This window comes from Lissotriton helveticus, chromosome 2_1, assembly GCF_964261635.1.
Source record: "Lissotriton helveticus chromosome 2_1, aLisHel1.1, whole genome shotgun sequence".
Taxonomy (NCBI): domain Eukaryota; kingdom Metazoa; phylum Chordata; class Amphibia; order Caudata; family Salamandridae; genus Lissotriton; species Lissotriton helveticus.
Window position 1 is genome coordinate 1,541,696,298 of NC_136059.1, and position 19,147 is coordinate 1,541,715,444.

The following is a 19,147-nucleotide window of genomic DNA, read 5'->3' on the forward strand; positions in this document are numbered from 1 at the left end:
CTAAAAGAGATAAGAGAGAAAAGGTTGTATCGATAATGCAAGCTGCTAAGCAGTTTAAAGAAAATTAAGAAGATCAAGCGATTGAGGAGTTGCATAGGCAACATAATATGGCCATTGATAAATGTTATCCAGCTTTGCCATCTCTTCTACAAGGTGCAACTAAGGACCCTGAAAAGGACCCTTTGATGTCACATTTGTTGAGATTACCACCCCCTTATGTGCAGAGTGCTACAGCACCTCCGCAACCTCCTGCTGTTGCTCAGCCACCTGCTCCTCCTCAGCTGGTTTCTCCTCCTACGGCGCAGCCTCCTCTGGGGCCGCCGACTTTGCTATCAGTTCTGCCTCAAACTTCCTTGTCTCACTCTCCTGTATCTCCGACTCCTCTGACTACTACTGCTATGTTTCTATCACCTCAAAATACTTTGTCTCCTGTCCTTATGACAGCTTCTCCTTCTGCCCGGCAAACATTTACTGATACTGTTGCTGGTCTTTTGTCTCCTTTCTTTGGGTCATTGAGTATGACCCCTGTTTCCACACGTAAACAATTACGTAGCCAGCTTCCTGGTCCCGAAGAACGGGCAGTGTTAGATCTTTTTGCTCGTAGATGGATTTCGAATATCTTGAGATATGATCTAGAGTCAGTTATGGATGTCTTCCAGCAGTGGGAGGCACCGAAGCAAAGGTACGTTTTTGATGTTATGTGTACTTTCCTCCGTGAGGAATGGGAAGATAATGAATCGGGTCAGGTCCCGTTGGAGTTACTTAATGTACAGTCTGAGTTTGCGAAAGGGACGATAGTGGGTCCCGGCATTGAGAAAGCAGTTGGGACGATACTCGCGTTTAGGAGCGAGCTTCCTTCTCAGCCACTGTTTGAGTCTGATCCTTCTGTTAGGAGGAAAGTGAGACAGTATCCGATGAGAGAAGTTCCTCCAGTATGGCACGATACGGTAGCTGCTGGTCCGAATAATGTTCCCCCAGCTATACCAGCACATTTTCAAAGAGTATGGGTACATGTTCCGTGGAAGAGACTTGAGGTTTTGGCTCTTAAACAGTCTTTACCTGATCCCCCTAAGAATCCGGCTGGATATTACAAGGAATTGTCCCAGACAGTTGACGCATGCATCATGAATTTAGCTGACATTGACATGTTGTTGGGTAACGTGGTTCCTCAACCTTTGTGGGCGAAGATTCGTCATGAGGATCATGCGCCAGAGTTAGGTGATACATGGGTGAATATCGCTGCTGCGGATGGTAGACAGGTTGGTGGAGCTAAGCCTGAGCCTTTAGTTGCCGAGTTACCTGGCAGGATTATTGATCTTATGAAGACAATGATGCCGGCTTTACGAGTGAATTGGGATAAATTAGCCGCATGGAAGCAAAAGAAAGATGAAAGCGTGTCTGATTTCTTCACTAGGTTTGAGGAGACATTTATAGATCATAGTGGCCAGGATATGAGTACGGAAGGTGGTCAGAGGTTGTTTGTGGACAAGTTTGTCTTTAATTTGTTACCCGAGCTTTGTAATAAGTTGAAAGATTCTGAGAGTTCATGGGCTGTTTCTTCATTGGCCCAGATATTGACGACTGCACAGTACTACGAGAATAGGGACAAGGATGAGAAAGATAGAGTGGAGAAAAAGACTAAAGATTTAAAGACAAAGGTTCTGTTGCAGCAAGCGTACCCGCCTCGCCCGACTCAACAAGAGCCACAGCAACGTTCGCAGTTTCAGCAACAGCCACAGTTTCCGAGGCTATCACAGAAGCCTGGGTATTTTTCTCCAAGGCCGCCGTTAGGTCAGAATCAGTGTGCATATTGTAGGGAGGACGGGCATTTCAAGAGTGATTGTCCTGTTTCACGACAACGTGCGAGTGGTATGTTGGGTCCAAGAGGTCGTGGTGGTTTCCAGCAAGTATCGAGGGGTAGAGGGCGTGGCACATGTCCTCAGAACGAGCGTTCCTTTCCCCCACAGAATTCTATGAATTATTTTGATCAGCAGAATGTTCCGACTGGCAGATCTACTCAATATTATGCTGATGATTATTATGTTGAGAGCGAGAGTACTGGTTATAATGATTGCTAGGATAGCCGAGGACAAAGGGAGGGAGTAGTGTCAGTTCCAGTAGACCAGAGTTGACCTTATGTTGCAGTAGTCACATCGGGTGTAGTAGAGCCTTTTCTTTTGGATACTGGTGCAGCGGAGAGTTCTATCATGCACTCTAAACTCCCTGGCGCACCTTTGTCTGGCTTAACAAATGTTTCGGTAGGATTCTCTGGCGCCCCAGTTCGTAATCCAGTTTCTAGTCCTTTCTCTCTTTCTATCGGGCCTTGTGAATTGGAAGCACCCCTTATCTTAACGACAGGTTGTGGTGAGAATTTGTTGGGTTTGGATTTGTTGAAAAGGTTGAATGAGACATTGCATTGTGCTCCTTCGGGAGTGCAGCTTACATTGGGTACCGGAATTACGTTCTCTCCCTGATACTCTTTGGGCTACTGGTCCTAATGACGTTGGTCTTTTGGAGATTCCACCTTATGTTGTAATGCTTAAAGCGAATGTTAAATTGCCACGTATTCCCCAATATAGGATTTCTAGCGATGGTGAAAGAGCGCTTTTAGCGATCATCTATGATTTGATTGAGAAAGATGTGATTGAAGAAACGAGAGGTAATGTGTGTAATAGTCCTGTGTTGCCTGTTCTGAAGCGTACTGACCCTTCTCAGCCGCCTGTTTACAGGTTTGTGATCGACCTTCGAGAGGTCAATAAGATTGTCTGCCACAGTTTCCTGTTGTTCCGGACATTACTGCTTTGCTGACTATGATTCCTGCTTCAGCTGCCTGGTTTTCGGTTATAGATCTGAAGAATGCTTTCTTCAGTATTCCAATTGCCGAGGAGAGTAGAGATATTTTTGGCTTCTCTTTAGGAGGCCGAAGCTTCCGGTTTAAGCGCGCTCCCCCAGGTTATTGTAAAAGTCCCTCCATCTATAGTCAGGCTTTGAAAACACAGCTTGATGCGATTGTCTTGCCTACTGGTGTTGCCCTTATTCAATATGTGGACGATCTGTTAGTTGCTGCTGATGATGAGGAAACTTGTAAAGAAGCTACTCTTTCTTTGTTGCGACATTTGTCTGATCTTCACCATAAAGTGTCACCTTCAAAGTTGCAGTATTGTCGACAAGAAGTGACCTACTTAGGTCATCTCTTGTCGAAGGAGGGAAGAAGGTTGACCCCAGAACTATTTCAAGCGATTGCGCAAATGACTGTGCCATCCACACAGAGAGAAGTGCGTGCCTTCTTGGGTATTACCTCTTACTGTAGGCAGTGGATTCCGAATTTTTCATTACTTGCGAAACCTCTGTTGGCACTTACTCTTAAGGACACTGTAAGAAGGTACCTTTACCTCTACCGTACGACCAGTGGATCCATGAGGGTATTGGTGATTCAGAAACAGAAAGAGTGCTGAAATTTATGCCATTTAGAGACGCACATTTGGTAGGGACTAGGTCTGAGCGAGAGGACGACGATATCTTGCAAGCAGCTGTGCCCCCGCCTTTGAGATTGGACACCACTGAGCCTGAATTGTTGTTCTGAGATCAGACGGTGCCTGGTAAAGGCCGTTATAATTTGCGACCAAGAAACAATGGACTAATAAAAAAATAATCTATTTCTGCTCTTTCGGCACTATCTCATCCAAGAAGCTGTTTTGTTTTTGGGTTTCCTTTTTTTTTCCTTTTTCGAACCACCATCCGGGTTCAGCTGTAGGGTGGCGGTATCAAAACTTGGAGTGGCAAACCATGTAGACGCAAGGTCGACGGTTCTGGTTTGTTCTAGGGCGTTCCCTAGACTTACAGACGCACACCTGAGCGAAGAAAACCAACTGCCGCGAACAGCACGGTTAGCGGATGGAGTTTTTTTAGATTGAGAGAGCTGTTGCAAAAATGAACTTTAAGACAGAATTGTGTAAATTGATTCGTAGCAAATGTTTTTTAATAACGTGTCTTATAGTGTTTTTTAGCATGATGTTGTCTTTGATGGGTGGGATTGTTTATGCTACCCAATTGACATTTGCACCTACCTCCCAACCTATGTCTTTCCCTACTACTATTTCTTTGCATTCGTTCCACATTTTACCTGAACATGAACTGATTAGAAGGTCAGAATGTATTAATAATTCCTTCGTACAACTTCTCCATCAACACCAGTTGGTAGTGAACACCACTAATTGTTGGGTGTGTGGTCTTATGCCACATACTACGGATAGAGGTATTCCCTATTTGGTTCTGCCATTCAGTTACAATGGGTCTGTATGGGCATATCAGACGATGTTTATCTATGCCAACGAAGTTTATCCCCTGCGCTCCATGAAAGATAACTCGAGTAATAGTGCCTTGGTGAAGGGAATAACAGATATGATCAGAGATATCGATACATATGAGACTATTCCTAAGGATGAGGCATTAGCTTATATCGGATGGAACGTGACTGGATATAGTGTTAGTCTGAATGAAAAGCAGAGACGAAAAAGGTCACCTCCAATTTGGATCGTACCCCATCGTGGTCATTTTTGTCTGCAAGAATCCGAGAGCTCAGTTAGGGAAGAGTGTCCCAAACTTCCCCACCGTTTTGAGCAGCTAAGGGCACGTATTTTGTTTGCTATGATAGAGCATACACATGGTTGCCTCCTGATTTTTCGGGAACATGTTATGTTGCATATTTGTTACCTCCTACGTATACTGCTGCTGTAGATTACCACAGAACGAGAGTTGTTAGGGATGTCTTCAATCAGGAAGATACCACGGGACAAGAAGTGGGAGACTTTCTCAAGAGTTTCCTACCGTTTTGGGGACCTATGGCAAATAGTAGAAACCTACGGCAATTGACGAGAGTGGTTGAGTCCACCATAAATGAAACTGCCGGTGCCCTTAGTAATTTGACCGCTGAGCTTCAAGCGGATCGCCTTATGACATTACAGAATCGAATGGTTTTAGACGTCATACTTGCAGACCGAGGTGGGGTATGAAAATTGATCCAATCGAGTTGCTGTGTTTTCATACCAGATAATGCTCCGACAGTATACCAGGCCATTTCTAAGTTACATAGGATCTCCGAGTCTATAAATGTGTATAAAGGAGATTGGTCGTTGACTGGATGGTTCTGGGGGCTGTTATCAACTTGTGGATGGAAGATTCTGATGATCATCGGGATGGTTTTAGCGATTCTCTTCTCATGTTGTCTATGTGTACAGTGTGGTCCTGCCGTATGTGGCCTTTGTGCTACTACGTGTGTGAAAGGACCTGTCTCGAGAGAAGTACTGAGTAATAGGATGATGCTCCAGCAGCATCTTGATGATCTGATGAATATTGATATTGATTCAGATGCAGACTGAGTGATTGCCTATGTAAGGGCAAAAGGAGGGGCTGTGGTTCTGTGAATTCTGAACCCATTTTATAAATAGCATGGTTTTGTTACGAATTTGATAGTAGCAAACCGTAACTAGTGAGTTCGGCAAGTACGAGTGATCTCGTCATGCTAGACCTACAGATTCACTTTGTATTTGGAGATTTCGTTCCTGACCATGGGTTCCATTTCTTGCATGCCAGCCATTCTTTGGTTGCCCTCACATAGGCCGTCGACTGCGGCCGAACGAGTCCTTGGTACACGTACACGTCGGCTCGAGTTCGTGCTGACTTTTGGATGAACCAAGTGAACTGACCTCGTTGCCTGAAGCTGACCTTGCGGAACCAGTTCTTTGCCCTATAGCTGATCAAGATTAAGGATCAGTGCACAGGACATTGTAAAGTTTGATATACACACACATCCCTTATCTTGCTCTGTATCTGTTTCTGTTTCTTCCTTTATGGCCTCTTTTATGACATGGGTTGTGGTCCTTTTATTATGGGTACTGTCCAACTTATGTAAGAAGGAATGTTGGGTATTTCTGTGTAATTGATGGTGGGCTGGACAACCGGAAAGTGGGTTTGTCGTTATGCGATAACTTCTGTAATAATGCCTATGATTGGACAAATTGTAAATAATGGGTGTTTGTCCAGAATGTGGGTTTTTTGGCATAAAAGGGATGACTCGTTTTTGCAAATTTGAGCAGTCTCCTACGAATATATGCGGTGTTGTACTTCGTGGACCTCTGTTTCTGGCTGCAGCCAATAAATTCGATCTTTGACGCGACCAAGAAGTACCTCGTGTCTCTGTATTCTAAGACAGGTGAACCCGAAGACTTTGGGCATGCCCCTGGCGCCGCTGGGTACTAAGAAAGCCCAGTTCTTCAGACCCACACATTACACCGCAGATGGCGAGGGCAACTCTATGCCACGGGATACTCGTCCTATGCCCGTGGAGCGCTGATATGGGCGAGCCCGGGGACTCCTTTCACAGTCACACACTCCCACATAGTCCCGGAGGGTAGATTTGTGATAGTGAACGGCAGGTTGGATGGGCGCCAGGTGGTTTTGACATCGTTGTATGCCCCTAACACGGACCAAACTGGCTTCTCCACACGGCTGTCTGTTAACCTGTCGCCTTGGCATGGGATTCCCTGGGTGTTGGGAGGTGATTATAATTGTATCCTTGACACTGCACTAGACCGTTCTTTTCCACCCCTGCCTGGCACACCTGTACAGGGCGCCATGAAAGCCCTAATGAACTGGGCCTTACAATGGGACTTGCATGATGCTTGGCGCACCCGCAATCCAACCACCAAGATATATTCCTACTACTCGAGTGCACATTCTTTGCATGTACGGCTTGACAGATACATGATGTCTAGTGACTTGCTCCCCCATATTACGGACACTTATTACATGAGCCGCACTCACTCAGATCATAATCCACACATACTGGAGTTGACATGTGCGCAACCGCATCCACCCATACCTACCTGGAGACCGCAACCAGACCTACTTCTGGACGCCCCTTTTCGGAACTCCCTTTATGCACAAGCAGCTAATTATTTTGATGAAAACACGGGCACTGCATCCACCCCTCAAGTAGAATGGGACGCATTTAAAGTTGTGATCAGGGGCCACTGCCTAGGTACACAAGCTAACATAAGGAGACAACTGGCGAGAGACCTGACGCAGATCGAGACAGATCTGCTTCAAAGGGAGCAAGAGGTGAGGGAGGATGATGAGGAGCGGGTGTTGGAGGCTCGCGCGGGACATGATCGCTTGCTGAACAGGCTGCGTCACCTCAATTATGCGGCCCACTCAGCGCGCACGCACCACCTGGGCAACAAACCCGGTAAATTGTTGGCCGGCTGATTAGACATGAAGACAGACGACACCGGTGGCAGCAATATGCACCAGCCGCGATGAGGTGGTCTACACACAAAGCGAGATTCACGCGGCTTTCATTGCCCACTACCGTACGCTGTATTGTTCTCGGTTACGGTTCTCCCTTGCTGATATTACTGCGTATCTTCAAGCCATGGCCCTGACAGAATTAAACGACGCCCACCGCAATGACTTAGAGGCTCCGCTTACGCCTGATGAGCTGCGCACAGCCATCTTTGCTCTCTCCAACGGCAAATCCCCAGGCACAGATGGGCTGCCCACAGAGTTCTTTAAAGCCTACTCTGACATACTGATTCCTGAGCTGCTACAAATGTACACGGCAGCTATCGAAGACTCCTCCCTTCCCCCACGCTAAACGAAGCTAACCTCATCTCCCTCCCGAAACCGGGCAGAGACAGCACGCACCTAGGCTCGTACCGAGATATTGGCTTCCATACTAGCCCAGTGGCTGGGCCCCTTAGTACCCACCCCGGTGCACAGTGACCAAAATGGCTTTGTGCCCACACGGAGCACTTCACATAATATACGGCGACTGTTTAGGGTGCAAGACTATGCCACGCGACAATGGCCACGGTCGGGGTGCTTAGTACTAGACCTAGAAAAAGCTTTCGACTCCGTGGAGTGGCCTTATCTCATGGCAGTATTGCGGAAGTATGATCTCGGAGACGACTATATAGACATGGTAAGCCTATTGTACCAGAAACCCACAGCGCGAGTCCGCACCGGCAGACTACTATCCGACGTTATCAGAGTCAAAAGGGGCACTAGACAGGGATGTCCACTGTCCCCACTGCTTTTCTCGTTGGCAATAGAGCCTCTTGCGGAATTACTGAGAATCCATGGCGCGGAGTGGGGAATCCCCTTGGTGGACGGTATCATGCGGTCTCATTATACGCCGACGATCTACTCCTGTATATTAAAGACCTGACCCTCCTACCGCCGACATTGTCAGATACCTTTTGCACCTTTGAGGCCATGTCTGGGCTCAGGGTTAACTGGGCCAAATCTGGAGTGTACTCGTTCAGTCCAGACATACAAGAATGTGAGATTAGCATTGATGGTACGCGACTTGCCTGGTACCCCACTACGTTCCGATATCTCGGTGTCTACATTTACAGATCCCTGACTGACGTATTGGAGGGCAACCTTGTAAAAGCTATTTCCTCCTTACAGGCACAAATGACTTTTTGGAAGACCCTCCCCCTTAACGTACCTAGCCGGGTGACACTGACAAAAATGATAGTCTTGCCAAGGCAGCTATATTATTACTCTAATATCCCAGTGTATGTTCCGACCCGAATCTTTCGAGAGCTGGAAACTCTGATCAGGAGCCTTATTTGGAACACTGGAAGACCCGAGTAGCACTGGCGAAACTCTATGCGCCTACAGACGCAGGGGGACTTTCAGTTCCCAACCAAGAACTTTATTACCTAGCGGCGCAGCTGCAATGGGTAGCCAGATGGCTGAGTGGAAAGAATCTGTGCGATACAGCCACAGATACAACAATGCTGACTCACACACAGGTCCACACACTGTTCCACCCCTTGACCAAAACTCCCTGCCCGTTGCAGTTACACTTGGCTGTGGCCCGCAAATGCTATATACGTAGTCTGAGACTCACCCGTACAGTGAAGCCCTATGCCCCGATACTCCTTTTACTGGATACTCCCCGAGATGGCGGGGTGATGACAGAGGCCGCATTGGAACAATGGACACGGGCTGGAGTGGACACAATGGCAGATTTGTACATGGATAGTACCCTGATTCCCTTTGGAACGCTGACTGCGGACACTGGCCTCACAGCTGGGCAGTTTCTGCAACATGCATCCCTCATACACACGTTCACGCGGGCTTGCGGCGACATTTCTGAGGAACTGCCGATGCACCTTCTGGTGCAGTACTTGCACGTTATGGGGAATGGATCCCACGTGATCCACTGGTTAGCGCAGGCTCTATTGTCGCACACACAGAACAACCTCCAACCGCTGCGAGATAAGTGGGCGGCAGACAGGGGAAGGGAATGGACGGACAAGGAATGGGCAATGATACTGGCAGGCCCCACTCACATTAGACGCAACCCCGCTTCAAACTCATCCAATTTTATATAATACATCGGGCATATCTGTCACCAAATAAAATTAACCAATATTTCACAGCCGATACCTCTGCGTGCCCGAGATGTTCTCTGGTTGATGCGGATCTCCTCCATATGCTCTGGAACTGTCCCCAGATACAGACATACTGGCATAATGTGACGTCACTGTTGGCAAAGGGGGTTGACGAGGACTTGCAGCACACGTGGGAGACCTGTCTATTGGGCCTATACAGGAGGACGAAACACAATAAAGTCCCTTCCAGATTCTGGGACCTTGGACTTATCGCAGCTAAGAGACTCCTTACTAAGCGCTGGAAAAATAGTGAACCCCCACATATCCCGCACTGGCGCGCCTCATTAGATAACTGGGCGAGAGCGGAAAGCACCACCCTTCACAGGGAAGAGACAGCAGGGCTGAGGAAGTTCCCTATAGCGCAGCTTTGGGACGACATTTTGAGATCTTTCCATCAGGTGTGTCTCGATCAAGGAGTCACTTAAATCCTCTCCCCGCCGGACATGACTTGGGCAGTGGGTGTGATGGAGAGTGGTGCACACACGCGGTGGGGTTTATTCTAGCCTGCACATAGCATGCCGCACCCACGTTACATGATAACACTATCACCCCACGAAGTGACGGCCACCCCCTTTTTAGCATACAAGACCCGATGATTAAAGCCCATGATTGTGATGGGCCTCTACATGTACCCTCACCCTTGCACTAATCCACCCATGGAACCAAAGACACATACCCTTGGACATATACGGACATATTGCTTGCACTCTAATTTTTTTGTATTTTCCTTGCTTTATTTCTTTTTCTTTTCCTTTTGGCTGCTTTCTTTCCCTATTCAGTCATATTAGCCTTTCTTTCTTTTGCACACTTAAATTTTTATCCCCTCCCCCTTGTTGGCCAAGTTTTTGGTGTCACGGCGGTTTTGCTAGAGGACACTTTTGTTAAGATGTTTGGAATATAACATGTTGATTATACCGCTTTTCCCCCTTTTTTTGGTACACAACATCCACTTATGAGACCACCCTGGACGACATGCTTACTACCCGTGGTTAAGAGAGGGCAGAGGGAATTATATGCACACAAGGTACTGTTAAATCATATCACGTCCATGAACCACATGCCACCTTCACGGTTGAGCTATGTGACGGTTCACTTTCAATAACCTCTCTCGACACATATTAACTATACCCGTACAGGCTACGACTAGGGGATCATGATGATTTTTCAAACACCTGACGCACTGTTCTTTCCCGTAACGGACCTACTGGTCTGCAGAGATGAGGCTCATTCTAAAATATAAAGCACCGTTTGTAAATGTTGATCTAATTCCACTTTCTTTTCTCCTTTTGCCTTGTAAAATGTAATGTATGACCAATGTCCGAAGTTGTACTATTATTGTTTATGATTGATAATGTGATCCTCAGGGATGGTTTGCCACATTTCCTGCTTAGCACTCTGGCATGTATTGTGACTATGCATTGAAAAACCAATAAAAAATATTCAAACAAAAAAAAATAAGTATTCTTTACTGATCCTTCTATAAAAATCACAAAAAGGATAAAGTGCACCATTATTTGATTTGATATACCGTCACATGGGCACTTTGGCAAAATGCTATTCCCCTTTCCCATTTTTGGATAAGCTATTAAAAAGAGGGCCAAACCCATACGTAGTCTTGTGAGATAAAATCGATGTGATATGTTTGTGACCAGAATCAGGTAATTTTGTACACCTATCCATAGGGTTCTATCACAATACTCCTTTATCATCGGTTTCGTGTTAGCATCGACTTCCCTCAACCATGTACGTGAATCGATCAAATTACTCTTCAGCGGTTTTTTTCATAACCTTTTATTTTGGAGAGGTTTATCTAAATCCGTATTTGCTAAACATTCCTTTAGTAGACTTTTAATATATATTTGCCATGGGATTTTCTTACCATATTCTGATGCCATAGAGCCATATGACATCCTGAGTAAATGTTGTGCCCTCTTTATTCCATATCCCGTGCCAAGTGTTTATACTTGTGGTCCTTATAAAATCATATATGTATGTGGCCCCCAATTCTCTATGAACACTATGGGTAGGGGTTGAGTTAGGTACCGCTAACAGCCTTCGGAAAAAAGTTTTCTTGTGTTTGAAGGCTTGCACAATTTGCCGCCTCCCATAGTGCTGCACCATAGCAGGTACCACTAACGCACTTACTCTTGTATAATGTCATAATTTCTCTGACTGGTTTGTTGCCCGTCTTTTTGGAAAATCTAAAAAGTGCCTCAGTTGTTCTAGCAAGTTTTTGTTTCCAGCATCCGCTGGCTATAAAAACTAGACCTAGGTATACAAATGAGTTTGTTGGTTCGATAGGGACATTATTTATATGGTGAATCCTTGTTTCTGCTCTTCCTTGTTCACATACCATTGTAAATGTTTTTTTCAAATTTAACACCAAGTCTTTTTCAGACATAAGATCAGCAAATTTTTCTATGAGGAGATGGAGCCCATTTGCGGTTCATGATAAGAGAACTGTGTCATCCGCAAAGAGTAAGATTGGGACATGGCGTTTACCAACTTTTGGGGCATCAGCAGTTAGTTGTTGTAACTCCTTATCGACCCCATTTATGTACAGCGAAAAAAGAAGAGGGGCGTGCACACAACCTTGTCTTATGCCCCGGGTTACCCTAAAGCTAGTGGTACACTCTCCGTCCAACCCATAGCCAGAGTCTAGCGGTCAAGTGCCTATAGATTTGTGAGAGGTATACGACAATTTCATTTGGGGAACCCATTTGGGTTAGTGTTTGCCACAGCTTAGAGTGATTAACCAAATCAAAAGCACTCATAAGATCAAGGAAACAAAGATGTAAATGGCCCTTTTTTGCGATCGTATATTTACCAATCAATAAGTGTAAGTTAATGCACTGTTCCACGTCCCTATTTCCCTGCGGAATCCATATTGTGTTTCAGTAAGAATGTTTTGTTCCTCTACCCATAATTCCAACCTTTCCAGTAGGATCTTGTCAATTAACTTTGAAGTTGTATCCAGGAGAGAAATCAGGCGATAACATTTCGCATCATTCCTGTTACCCTTCTTAAAAATCGGGACTATGATACTTTCAGTCCATGATCTTGGTATCAAGCCATCGTCAATAGTATTAACTTTTTTTGTATTATGGGGGCCCAAAAACCTATCCTTGATTTAAAAATATCTATGAAAACCCCATCTACTCCGGGTGCTTTTCCATTTGAGTTTTTTTCCAGGGCCAACGTGACTTCCTCAAGACTAATTGGGTCCATATTTGGAGTATCAATGGTTTTAAATTTCTCATTTATGTTTATTGGATCTAAAATTTCATTTACGGAATTACTTAATGTTAAAATGTAAGATTCCTTATCTGGATTAAAAACCTTTGTGCAGTGACTTATCCAGTCTTGGGGTTGCACTAAACTTTCGATCTTAACAGCACCACTTTCTTTAAAATAAGGTTGATTTATTGTTTTCCAAAATAGCGATGAGCCTTGTATCTGCAGTCTGCATTAATTTTTCCCATGCCTCATTCTGGATCTCCATTTTCCTCTTATCAATGGTCTGTTTATATATCATCCTACGGTTTTTAACCTGTTCTTTATCTCTGGGTTAAATTTTAAGAGCATATCTTAATTGTTGGTTAGCTTCCGTACATTCTGAATCAAACCAGCTAACTATTTTCTTTTTTATCTTTTTACTCTTCTTTTTTAGTCCCTGGGAAATTGCAGACGGAATATTGAAGAAAGATCTGATGATCTGTTGGTTTGATGAATCCTCCCTGTTACATACTTCTATATCATTTTTTGCAGTCAGTCAGCAATTTCTCCACAAATACGTTTGGATTTACCCCAGACCATTTAATTGAGATGCCATTCTCGCCCTGTGTTATTATAGTGGGTGCTAGACATGGCCCTATCTGAGGTATTTCATGTAGTCTGATAGTTAAAATCAATGGATGATGGTCACTTAGGCAACTTTTTTTTACCTTCATTGCCACTATTTGTTTTTGGCCATGTGCCGAAATTTATATATGATCAATAATTGAACATTGACCATGTCCTACAAAGGTTGGTAACTCTTGAGTGTCCTCTGGAAGCGATTGGTCCACCACTTCTAAGTTGTATTTATTAAGTGTCCTATTATTTGCTTCACCGAATGCGTTATGTACAAAGTGTGCGTTACTTCCACCCTCCCTGATGTCATGTCCACATAATTTCCCATCTACGTCACCACATCTCCTGATATTAAAATCTCCAGCCCAAATCAAAAAATAATCACTCTTAACCTGATTCACGAAGATATCGAGCTCCTTCTCTAAAGATGTAATTACTTGGTCTCTTGTGTTGTCGAAGACATTATGATACAAATTAATTACCACAAAAAACTGGGAATCTTTAGAATATAGCAGCAACAGTTGGAAACAGGGTGAGTTGGTATATGCTTTTTTTTAATGTTAACGAACATGTAACCGAAAGTAGAACTGCTAAACCACCCTTTGCTCTTCCATTCCGTGAAGGTGTTGCTTGCATATCAACTATTGAGAAGCCATCAATATAATTTGTAAGAGTGTGCCACGTATGACTTGCCCCTATGATTTGACAAATCTAATTAGGAAATTAATTGAATTGTATTATCCAAATTACTAAATTTGTCATGGATTCTCCCCTAAAGCACATGGAGACTAGGTTCCCAAAACAAATAAAAAGTAATAAGTTTTGCCAAGAGTGGCATTTACATAGGAAGTCACACATATTTTCCTAGCCTAAGGAGGGAACATTTGAAGCAAATACAATTGAGCACACTAAAACACATATACAAATCAGATATACAGGTCAGAAAAGAGACAAAAGAGAGGACGTTTTAGAATTGTGGGCTACCTATAAAAAGGTTCAATCCAATACTCCCACGATGCCGATAGCAAGCAAAGCATCAGCACCTTCCCCACCGTATGCAGGGATGATCATGCTCATACCAGCTCACCTTGCATTAGGATACTCAAACACAACAGTTGTAGAAGCCGATGAACCCCGCACCCCCGTAAGCAGATCAGACAGTTCTAAGCACACAGAAATCTAAAACCAAGCAAGCTCAGACTCCTCCAGCACAGCCCACATTTCTAGGGAAGGCCCCCAAAAGCTTGACTCCCCATCCACCATACCTTACATACCACACCTCAAAGGCGAGTAAAACACACATTCCCACTAGGTCAGACAAGCACGAAAGTGTGTCAGGGAAGTTTATGGAGGTCGTCGACAGTGAGCTCAGGAGATGAAGGCCCCGATCCCCCGGGAAACGACAATGAGGGTGGGGCTACAGGGTTTGCCCGGGGAAGGTACAGAAAGCGAATTTGAGGGAGACGTCAAACAAACTAAGGCAGCAAGCAGTTCTGAGCAAAGGGAACAGGCAAGATGGTGTGAGGAAGAGAGGCACAAACCGAGGCTTGAGAGAGAAAGGGCATGCAACAAGGAGTTAGAGCGAAGCTATAGGGCAGCTCACTCGCCTCATGAGGGAAGGGGAGCTACGTATAGGGCATCGAGCTGGGAAGAGTCAGAGGTCAATGGAAGGCAGTTAGCAGGGCTCAGATCCACATCATTCAGGCATAAGAGAGGTGCAGACCAAGAGATAAAGGAACAGGGCAGCCAGGTACGTACTCATTGCGACGCTGAATAAACAGGATTACACCAGTGCACACACATGACGGGAGCAGCAACAAGGATACGTGTTGCTTCTCACGGTGCATGACAAAGATAGGTGAACCCAAAGGGAGATAACAGCTAAGAGGGAATGCAAAACCATTGTGTACCTGTTTTGCGACCTGTTAGCCGATTGGACTGAGGAGAGGGACCACTATGACAGGCCTTGGCTGACGGAAGGATCGTTTGAGCCAGAGGACTTGGAGTGGCAGAGGACTGCATCAGGCATGAAGAAGGGAACCCTAAGTGAGACTTCCTGTACATGCAGCAATGCCATGCAAGATCTAATCCGTCTACCCTACCCTGCAGTAGAGTAGTTTAAGTTTCCTTGCTTATTGCCCAGCGAATTAATTTGTTGGAAATAATATGTGCTTACAGAGTAAAGTGGGAGTAAGTACATCATTTGATATCAAGTTTGGCATATGGGATAGACAGTGATGATGTATGTACCAAATCAATCTACATAGCTCATTTTATTCCCTGTAGTATAGTCTGTTAGAAATGGGGTCTCTAGTTGGCAATGGCTGGTGCCAATGTCCAAATAGGGACCCTTTTTCCTAAGTCAGGGCAAGTGGGCTACCCCTTTTGACAACCCCTACTCAACCGTGTGGTAACGTAGCACAAGCAGTGAGGCCTATCTCAGAGGCAGTGTGTGAAGCATTTATGACCCTGTACAACAAGGCAGTAACGACACCACAAAAGGACACAACTCAGGTAAGTATAGAAAAATAATATCTTTATTCAACCGTTTAACTCAAAACTCTCAAAGCATTTCAACAAACTACAAGGCATGTAAACTAGTAGGGATTCAAAAAGGCAATAACGTATTCACCAGAACGTGACAATAACTGAGTTCAAGGCCGGGTCCTACACGACCCGTTGCGCACCAGTTACCTGCCATTGAAAGGGGACAGAGCACGCAGCTTCTCGAAGAAGCAGAGATGATGACAGGCGGACTCCCAGCGGCCACAAGACTGGGCTGCAGAGGTCCACAGCGTGCACCCACAATGATTTGAGCACTCGGGGCAGGCGGGATCTCAGCTGCAGCAGCACACGGCTGCGGTGGCCTGGGCTGTGCTGGCGATGACTCTCATCTAGCAGCTCCATGGTGGGCTCACAGCGGCAGCAGCTCTCTCTTAGCTGCGGCGGCCCACGAGACGATAGCGACAATCCTCGACAATGGTGAACAAGGTGTGGGCACCTTAACGGCAGCAGCTCTCCCTTAAATGCGACGGCCCACAGGACAAATCACAATGAGGCAAAGTTAGCAAAGGTGCGGGCAGTCGGCGGCAGCAGCTTTCTCTTAGCTGCAGCGGCCCATAGGACAAATCCCAATGCGGCAAAGTTAGCAAAGGTGCAGGCACATAAAGGCAGTAGTTCTCTCTTAGCTGTGGCGGCCCACAGAACAAATCCCAATGAGGCAAAGTTAGCAAAGGTGCGGGCACTCAGTGGCAGCAGCTCTCTCTTAGCTGGGGTGGCCCACAGGACGAATCACGATGATGCAAAGTTGGCAAAGGTGCGGGCACTCAGCGGCAGCAGTTCTCGCTTAGCTGCAGTGGCCCACAGGACGAAGGGGGATGCAAAGTTAGCCAAGGTGCAGGCACTCAGCGGTGGCAGCTCTCTCTTAGCTGCAGTGGCCCACAGGACGAGCCGCGATGATGCAAAGTTGGCAACGGTGCGGGCACTCAGCGGCAGAAGCTCTCTCTTAGCTGCGGTGGCCCACAGGCTGAAGGGTGAAGCAACGTTGGCATAGGTACGGGCACTCAGTGGCAGCAGCTCTCTCTTAGCTGCAGCGGCCCACACGGATTCAGCGAAGGGTCCGAAGATTCACATTCAGACGGGGTCTCAGCGGCGGCAGCTCTCTCTTAGCTGCAGTGGCCCACACAGGTTCAGCGAAAGTTTAGAAGGTTCACATTCAGGTGGGTTCTCAGCGGCGGCAGCTCTCTCTTATCTGCATTGGCCCACACAGATTCAGCAAAGGTTTCAAAGGTTCAAATTCAGGGGGGCTCTCAGCGGCGGTAGCTCTCTCTTAGCTGCAGCGGCCCACACAGATTCAGCGAAAGTTTCAAAGGTGCAGTCCGCATTCCCCACAGTAGAACTAGAGGCTCCGGATTATTCGAAGGAGACCTCACCTGACAGCAGAATTCCTCGTACAGGCATTTGGACGGCTGACGGGGTGAAGTCTTATGTCCCTGAGACTTCTGCAGGAGGCGCTCTCGATTCAGGCCCTCAGCTAGTTTCTTCAGCAAGCTTGGTGAAAGTTTCAAAGTCCTTTCCTCTGTTCACTCGGACAGAGTTTCATCTTGACATCCAGAAGGAACACACCTGGACAAAGTTCCAGCACAGCGTTTTATACCTAAAAAGTCTTTGTTCTCTAAGGTCACAAATCACTGACTCCAATCAGAACGAGTTCGATGGGGTCGAGGAGCACTTGGTTTACGAGGCGACATCCTGCCCTTTCAGAATGAGGGGGTCTGCTATCAGACACCCAGTGGGAGGTGGGGCCATCATTCACCTTGCCAGGCATGGCCCTGCTCGGATCAAAGATTCACCCCTCTCCATGCCCTGAATACCGATCTCTCTCTCCAGCCTGGTCTGACCCAGCTGGCCCTGCTGCTCCAAAACCAGACGGCCAATACACATACTCGCGAAACCTACAGTAACCCTTAGGCAAGAAACCACCGCATTTTCAGGAGAGGCATTTCCAAACATGGGATATATAAACGGTCCTTATTAAAAGGTGTCTCTCAATGTCCTGAGCATAAACATATAAACTCGAAGTTCCTATCAGGTTCCTGTGGTCAGATAGGAAGATAGAAGGTAATCCTCATCTGGCCAATTCTGGCCTATGAGAACGGATCGTTTCACAGTAGCGACATTGAAATGGAGGGTAACTCACTATTAGAACGTGAACTCAGCTCTAGGCATTATGGTTATCCTAATGCACACAGTCATATTTACACAGGGAGATTCGCACTGTGGCACTGATTAGCAGTGGCACAGCACCCAGAGCATCTAAATCCAGCCAACATAACAGAGAGGAAGATAAAAGAGGAAGGAGGACCCACGCTAATGGTGCCACACAGTCCATAATGTTTCCCAATGTCTACTTATGGCAGACAGGATAATATTAATATCCCTTTTTCATACATGAGGTGGGTGACGAAATATCTTATTTATTATTCATCTGACTCTTTGGAGTCAGAGTAGAAATATAAATGCTTTTGGAGAAGAGCAGGGCCATTGGAATGAAAAATAGATAACTGTCAACTACAGTTGACCCAGCTGCATACAATAGCAAAATACCTGATGCTCTGGCAAGCAATGACTACGGCTCCATTATTTTAGCACAACACACGATTTGACTCCATAGAGTACAATGAGGTCCCCATTAATGAGAGGTAATTTATTTTTCCATTCTAAGTGTCAGTTTATAGTTACTTCAAACCCCTTTAGAAGAAACAAAAGTTCAAATTGCTGTTTATTTAATATGGTGTTATTCTGCCTTAATACTTTTCTGCCACATGGCATGTGTGAGTATTACAGAATTGGGCTTTTGGCTCTCCTAATCATAATCATATTCCAAAGGTCCTAGGGGGCCAGCAATAAACTGCTACTGTGCCACTAATTTAAAACAATTGTTTACACAGAGCAGCATTTACAATTTGCCTTTTTTCTTTTTGTTTTTCTCAATATAGCTACTCCTGCTGGTCCACACGTAGGACCCAACAAGCAGAAGATATCAGCCCATCTGCGGCGGCAGAGGCTGTAGCTTATTCAGATAGAATATCAGCGACTGGTGGTCCTGGAAGAGGAGTAGAGGAGTAGAAGGAAATAAATGCCTCTCTGGCCGAGTGGACAAGCTTAGGTTAGGCATTTATGGTTATGCAACAGAACGAGGCCTTAATGATGCTGATGACTGATGTTCTTCGTTCTATGTCTAAAATATGGAACACTTTTCATGTGTAGGTGGGTAAATGGGGCCAGTGTGGGCTATTGCTTGAGGAAATCCTGCAGTAAGTTGGTGT

The 19,147-nt window shown here is 45.7% G+C and overlaps 1 long non-coding RNA gene across 1 annotated transcript in view; it reads right to left on the reverse strand.

Moving 5' to 3' along the window:
- Positions 1 to 19,147, reverse strand: part of LOC144819839 (uncharacterized) — a 45,820-nt gene that overhangs the window by 16,428 nt on the left and 10,245 nt on the right. The gene's annotated exons all lie outside the window — the stretch shown is intronic.